The sequence below is a fragment of the Gavialis gangeticus genome, unplaced genomic scaffold (assembly GCF_001723915.1).
Source record: "Gavialis gangeticus isolate Ggan-Ray unplaced genomic scaffold, GavGan_comp1, whole genome shotgun sequence".
NCBI lineage: Eukaryota > Metazoa > Chordata > Crocodylia > Gavialidae > Gavialis > Gavialis gangeticus.
Genome location: NW_017729011.1, coordinates 16,246,434 through 16,253,403, shown reverse-complemented (window position 1 = coordinate 16,253,403; position 6,970 = coordinate 16,246,434). Strand labels below are relative to the sequence as shown.

The window sequence follows — 6,970 nt, the reverse complement described above, 5'->3', positions numbered from 1 at the left end:
CCCAGCCGATTTCTCTCCAGACTAATCAGTGCATAAATTGCTGTATCGCCCTGCAAACTCCCCCCGTTTCACTGAGGAGTCATCAGGGCACTCGCTTTGACTTTACAAATAAAGAAATATATAGCCACACCGCCACCGATACCCTCGGATGCTTCTTCCAGCTTTCTCTGCTTCCTTCCTCCCTCCTCGGCAAAGAACAAGGCTCTTTCCCCCCCTTTTCTTTTCCTTTCAGCAGCAGCAGCAGCAAGGTCAGGATGAGCGGGGGAGATCTGCTTCTGTTTCAGTGCCTTGCTGGAAGATGGGATCTCAGTCCTGGAGGATCGGCGCCCACTCTTCAAGTGAACAACAAGCAAAGAAAAGAGCTGCTACATCCCGCTCAGGGAGACGGCTGCCTGGCTCGGCCAGATCAGCGCTGTGCCTTCGTTTAAATCGCGGCCTCTCTCAATGGGAACGACCATAAAAAAAAACAAAAAACCACTGCAGGTTGATTTATTTTTCCGCCCTTCCCTCTCCCGTGCGCCGGCTGGAAAGGAAGGTTATTGTGCAGGAGCTGTCTGCGCCTGTCTCTCTCCCTCCCTCTCTATCCTCCCTGCATCTCCGTGGACTGTTGCTGCTGTCGTCCCTGGTTACAGAAACACCCTCCCCTCCTTTCTTTCCCTGTGCAGCTTCAGCAGGCGCGGATTTGTCTGCGGCCCTGCTGATAAGGTGTTAACTGGAATCTGCCAGTCAGGCACCAGCAAGCCAATACCTCCCTTTTTTTTTGTCTCTTCACTGGCTTTTTAGATCAATCCCGTTAAATGAGACCAATAACCTTTTCATTCAAAACAGCTCCTCTGCTGCTACTTCTGTTTTTTTGCACGGCGTGTTGATTTTTGTCCCCTGGGGGCTAAAGAGGAAAGGCCGCTTCTTCCCAACTTTGAATCTCCCTTCCACACTGAGATCGGTCTCTACCACGCCTCCCTTCCCCTCACCAAAGTCATTTACGTTAGATGCATAAAATTTGGAGATGCAAGAAGCCACCGGGGTCCGTGGATCGCACCCGCGTGGCCTATGCAGGATCACTCCACTGTCTCCTGCCTGCCTTTCAGTGGGAAGCAGCACCGGTCCACAGATAAAGTGCCCTGTCCGTAACTGGGCTTCCTATTGTTACTGGTAGTTTGCTGCCTTTATGTAAAGTCTCTTGCTTAATGGTAGTTATTGCTTCCAGCGCTGCAGCGTCTTTTTACAAGACACATTCCCTTTCCTGGGTTCCTGAGACTGCGTTTCTCTGGGCATGTTTCCCCATCAGGTATTAATTAACAGAAAAGCAACTTCCAGTGAATGTTGTAGATAAGTCAACGGCATTTATTTGCTCTCTCCCCCCTGGGGGAATTGCACGTTGAGTTTCCAAGCGAGGGTGGCAGGAACCTGCAAGAAACAAAATGTGTTTTCATTGCCGACCGCTCTTTGTAAATCATTATTTTCCTTATCTCAGAGGAGGGAAATGCTCCTTCTTGAAGTATTAGACAAGGGTCTGCTCATAGTCAGGCTGCACCTGGGTGGGTGCAAAAACACTCCTTTATTTTCTGTGTTGCATCCAGATAAATACACATCCCATTTGGCAACCTTTCCTATGCAAGCTGCCTATCTCCAAAGAGATCAAGTAATCCAGTGCAATATATTAATTTCACCATTTTTAAAACAGCAAAAGGGACACTTCCTCCACTGGAGCCATTCAGAAACCTAGGCACCAGCTTCTTCCCTTGATAAGCTAGGGTATGCCTTTTGTTTTAAAATTTAGGCCATCTTGGTGATAACCAAGTGAACGGCACCCGAGACGGACACCTTGTGACACCAGCTGGTCAGAGAGGTCCCTTCTTATGCAGCCAACACCTAGACCTATTTATCAAATGCACAAGGGGTACACCGAGATGGGGAGAAATCATCAAGTCACCTCCTATAACAGTACTAGGCATGATGCTCACACAGCAGAGCAGAACCCAGACCGTTCATATCCAGGGAATGCATGGTTTAGTTCACAGGGGCACATCTACATGAGCTTTAATGCGCATTAAAAAGTGCTCTTTCACTAATGCACATTAAAATAGTGCACATTTTTCTAGTACTTCACAGTGGAGATACAGTACAAGATTTAATGCACATTACCTAAAGCGCATTCATGAACGTGTAGACATGCCCCAGGAAGCAGTCAACCCAAGAATGAACTGCTCGGCTGTCTGCTGCAGCTGTGTGCACCCGGGCTAGTCCGCAGGCACTCACCTACACAGGGGCAAGCAACCAAACCCTGCAAAGTACCAGGTTCTATAAACAGGGACATCTGAGCACCATGAAAAAAACACCTCATTTCACGAGACTCTCTCTCTTTTAGGTTTGCTGCTTCCAAGATTCAGGTGGGGGAGGAGGAAGAGAACTGATCAAGGTGAGAAACAGCTCAGCAGCATGGATTTAGGGCCCAGAACAAGGAATATTGTGTGGCCTCCGGGGTGCTGCATGACCATGGGCAAGACACCAGAGCCCATGGGTTCAGATGGGGCACCTCATTTTCTGGGCAGTGCCAGTTTGAGACAGGCAGGTGCAATTTGCCCACCTGTGTTTCTCACCAGGCTCTTCTGAGGCTCCATTAATTGTTTGCAGAGGGGAAATGGAGACCAGGTGAATACCTTCAAAAATCTGGCCCCACTCAGTCTACAACGGGGCCAGGCAGACAATCAGCAGTCGAGCTGCACACACATCTCAAGAGATAATTGCTCAGCTCAAGAGACCAGGGGCATTATTCATCTGGGGACCTAAAATTCTCGCTAGGCTTTTTTTTTTTTGTTGCCACAATGCTTTCAGCCTCCCAATTGGTTGCAGCTGGAAGGGTGGGACTCTAGCCAGCCAGAGTTTGGGTTTTTTTGTTTTTTTTTTAGAGGCTAAATTTGGGAGCTGAGAATAAGAAGACCACCAATGGGGGCTGGGAGGCTGCTGGGACTACGGCAGGAAGAATCAGCCATGCTGTCTCATAATCCAGAAAAGCGCTGTGTGTTAATTATCTGTATGGATGCACTGTTTTATTTCTGCTTCCTGTCTTCTCTCCTACCTCGCATCTCAAATCCTGCCCAGGCACGCCCTTACTCACATATCAGTGCCCAGTGAGAGAAATCATCAGCACTAATGCAGCAGAAACTGTTCCGTAACCCTGCAAAGCATCTGTGCATATTTATAAGTAACGGAGGTGAGGGGTAGGCAGGCACAGGATTATATTACACACACGCTTTGCTCCTCTGTCGGAGAAAGGCTGCCTTACAGTCAATTGTTCAGGGACATATTCCCTACAGCAGACTTTCCTAAAATAAATAATTCTCTATTATCAAACCTTCCACAAACAAGCTCATTAAGGCAGCAAAGTTTTGAAACACAGAGGAACCCTTCAGCAACACACCACCTGTCTGGGCAACAGCAGGCTGATGGCAATACAGGAGACAAAAGAAGGGAGGGAGAAGATCTTTCTCTCCCAGTGGTGTTATGACCCCACCGACTTCCAAGACGTTGCTCTGGATTTACACCATCGCAGCCTGGAGCAGACTCTGGCAAGGGGCTTTTTTGCTCCCAGATGTTCTTGAAGGAAGGGGTAGAGGGCCTCAGGCAGACTGTGCTCAGGGGCCCTTGTAAGGCCAAGAGGAAGCCTGTGGTTCAAGCACCGACTGAGACTCACAGATTCAATCCCCGTTTTGCTCAGAGACACAAGAATATAGCCTTGGGCAAGTCCGCTCCTTTGTGCCTCAGTGGGGAACCACTACCAGCAATATTCCTTTGTCCCTTCTGTCTTGTTCAAAGACAAGCTCCTTGCAGCACAGCGCCTCTCGCAAAGGGTGCGTGCATGCACCAGCGCCAAGGGGCCCTGCCATAAGCCCGGACCCATAGGAGCTCCCATAGGCACAGCGTCGTTCCCAGCCTCCTCTGTGCCGCTGTGGCATTTTAAGACAAAGATCTGCAGCTTAAAAAAGTGATGCTAACAGGATTCAAATCTATTTAAAACCCAGCCCTGCCTCTGCTACACAGAACGCTCAAGGAGAAGCTGCGATCACGTGGGGGAGAGGATAAAAGTAATGAAAAACTGTGCAGAGCCTCAATTTCTCTCCCTAATTACTGCCTTTATCCCCACATCAATAAATAAAAAGGACGGTGGCATTTGCTGGAACGCAGTGATATTTCCAAGCCCCCTGGAAAGGTCTCTGGGGCAGGCTGGTGTGAAATGGTAAGAGGGCGGGGAGGTGCAAATCCATTCCATCTAGCTAAATGTGAGCACTAACAAATGATCTGTGCACAAACGAAGCATCCGAATAATGTGCCCAAAGGGCAAATTCAGCACTGGGCCAGCGTTTGAACGCAGCCTCGCTCCTAAACCTGCTGTGTTTCTCTCCTGGGGCATACATCCGTGTCCCAGGCAGCTCTCTGCTAACCAGGCTGCGAGCGACTGCAGTACAATACTGCAGTGTAATCACTAACCATCTCGGGTGCTCTTACAACACGGCAACAGCAATAGACACACAATGCCACAAATGATGTTAAGTCCCAGGTCTTCACAACTAGGTTTTTCAGTCTGTGCTCAGAGTTTATACACCTTCTGCTCACCATACTGCAAGCCGCTGCCATGGAAATGATTATTCATTCAACGATATTCATTATTCTACTGCCTCTGTGATCAAAGAGGGTGAGAGCGGGAGGGTGGGAGGAAGTTCACACTTAAATAAAAGCCAGCGTCTTTTCAAATCTAGCAGCGCCAAAGCCTGCAGCATGCTCTGCGTTATTTATTACTGGAAGAACTCAGAAGCGTGTGGGCTTGGAGTACAGTCAGATCTGTTGTGCACCAGGCATTTGTTTCCTTGGGTATTTATTTGAGAGAGTTAAACAGAATGACTTCTCCCTAATTGGTCACAGCAAGTCTATTAGCTTCAGAAATACGCTCTGTTACAGGTGGGATAGCCACCTTGCAGTCCAAGACAATTGAACAAGCATCTCCAGTGGTTTCTGCTTTAAACTCAGGACATTGTTGGGGGGGAGTTTATTATTATTGTTATGTAACTGATAAATCATTCTGGCAAAATACTGCCAGACCAAAACAATGCAGTGGCAAACATCGACATCCTCGTTTGCCTGCCTTTGGGTCTGCATAAACCAGTGGTTCTCAACCATTTCAGATTCGAGACGCCCCTCCTTAGATGCGAGGCCCACTTTGCAAAATGCCAGCTCTTACTTTTCACTCGTTTTTTTGACTACGGAAAAATAAAACCAGGTTTTTTTTCTTTTGGTTGCCAAGACCCCAGAAAGGCCGCAAGAGCTCAGAACGATTTGGCAATGTGGGGTCCTCTTGGAAATCTCTGGGTTTATCATGGGAACCACGTTCGGCCGCCCAACAGTGCGAACACTCGAAAGCCTCTCAAGGCACTGCTGGCTGCTGCAACCCCTGGTTGAGAATCACTGGTAGAAACAAACACAACACCCAAAAGCTCACAAAGAACAAATTTTTCCAACTATGTAGTTGGTCTAATTAAAAAAATCACGATTACCCAAAGAAACCTTGTCACAACACCCCAAGGAGCTTAAGTACAGAGGCCCGGAGCTGTTACGAGAGCTGTGTGACAGCAGTGTTACACCAAAGGGCCCACGTGTAACTGGCACCTCTTTGATGCCTCCCAAGTTGCTCCTAGTTCATTGCTTGTAACATCACAGGAGTCCTGAACCCCCGACCCCACATTCAAGCCTGGATGTGCCAGACACTGCCTGTGCACACATGTGTGCACACACACACAAATACATGTACACTTGCACACACATGGCCAAATACACGTGCACACACGCATGCATACACAAATACATGTACACGCATGCACAGCTACCTGCACAAAAACATGCAGTCACACCCATGCACGCATGCGCAGATACACGCACACATAAGCAGACATGCACACAAATACATGTGTACATTCATACTCCCACATGCACACATGCAAGTACACACATATAGATGCACACATGAATACACACACATGAATACAAGCACATACATACACACAAATACATGTACACGCACGCAAATATGCGTGCGCACAAATATGTGCACACACATATGTACAGAAATACATGTGCACACACGAATACATGCATGCACATAGAGACCCACAGGTAAATACACGCACACACACAAATGCACAACTACATGTGCGCACACAGAAATGCATGTGCACACACAAGTGCACACACATACATAGCGACCCGTGGGTAAATACATACATGCAGACGCACAAACACACAACTACACGCATGCACATAAAGACGCACAGGTCAATACATGCACACACACGTAGATGTGCACACATATATGTGCGCACACAAACGCACAACTACATGCGTGCATATAAAGACGCACAGGTCAATACATGCACACACACACATAGACGTGAGCACATATATGTGCGCACACGAACGCACAACTACATGCGTGCATATAAAGACGCACAGGTCAATACATGCACACACACATGTAGATGTGCACACATATATGTGCCCTCACAACCGCACAACTCCATGCGTGCATATAAAGACGCACAGGTCAATACATGCACACACACATGTAGATGTGCACACATATATGTGCCCTCACAACCGCACAACTCCATGCGTGCATATAAAGACGCACAGGTCAATACATGCACACACACAAATAGACGCGCACACATTTTTTTGCGCACACAAGCGCACAACTACACGCGTGCACCTAGAGACCCACAGGTCAATACACGCAGGCACACACGAATACACGCGCCTGCACATTCCCACGCGCGCACCGAGATCCACGTGCACGCACATTTGCGCACACGAAGGAACGCACGCACGCACGCACGCACGCCCATCCACGTGCACACCCGCGCCCCGCCCAGGCCGGGCGCTGCCCCGCGGGGAGGCTCCGCCGCCCCCGGCCCCGCCCCCG

General features: G+C 48.7%; 1 protein-coding gene across 1 annotated transcript in view; it reads right to left on the bottom strand.

Moving 5' to 3' along the window:
* NCS1 (neuronal calcium sensor 1) overlaps positions 1–1,407 on the bottom strand; it is an 81,896-nt gene extending 80,489 nt beyond the window's left edge. The window contains exon 1 of the mRNA XM_019510670.1: positions 11–1,407. The gene's annotated coding sequence lies outside the window, so the exon portion shown is untranslated. The remainder of the gene's footprint in view (positions 1–10) is intronic.
* Between the last annotated feature and the right edge of the window lie 5,563 nt (positions 1,408–6,970).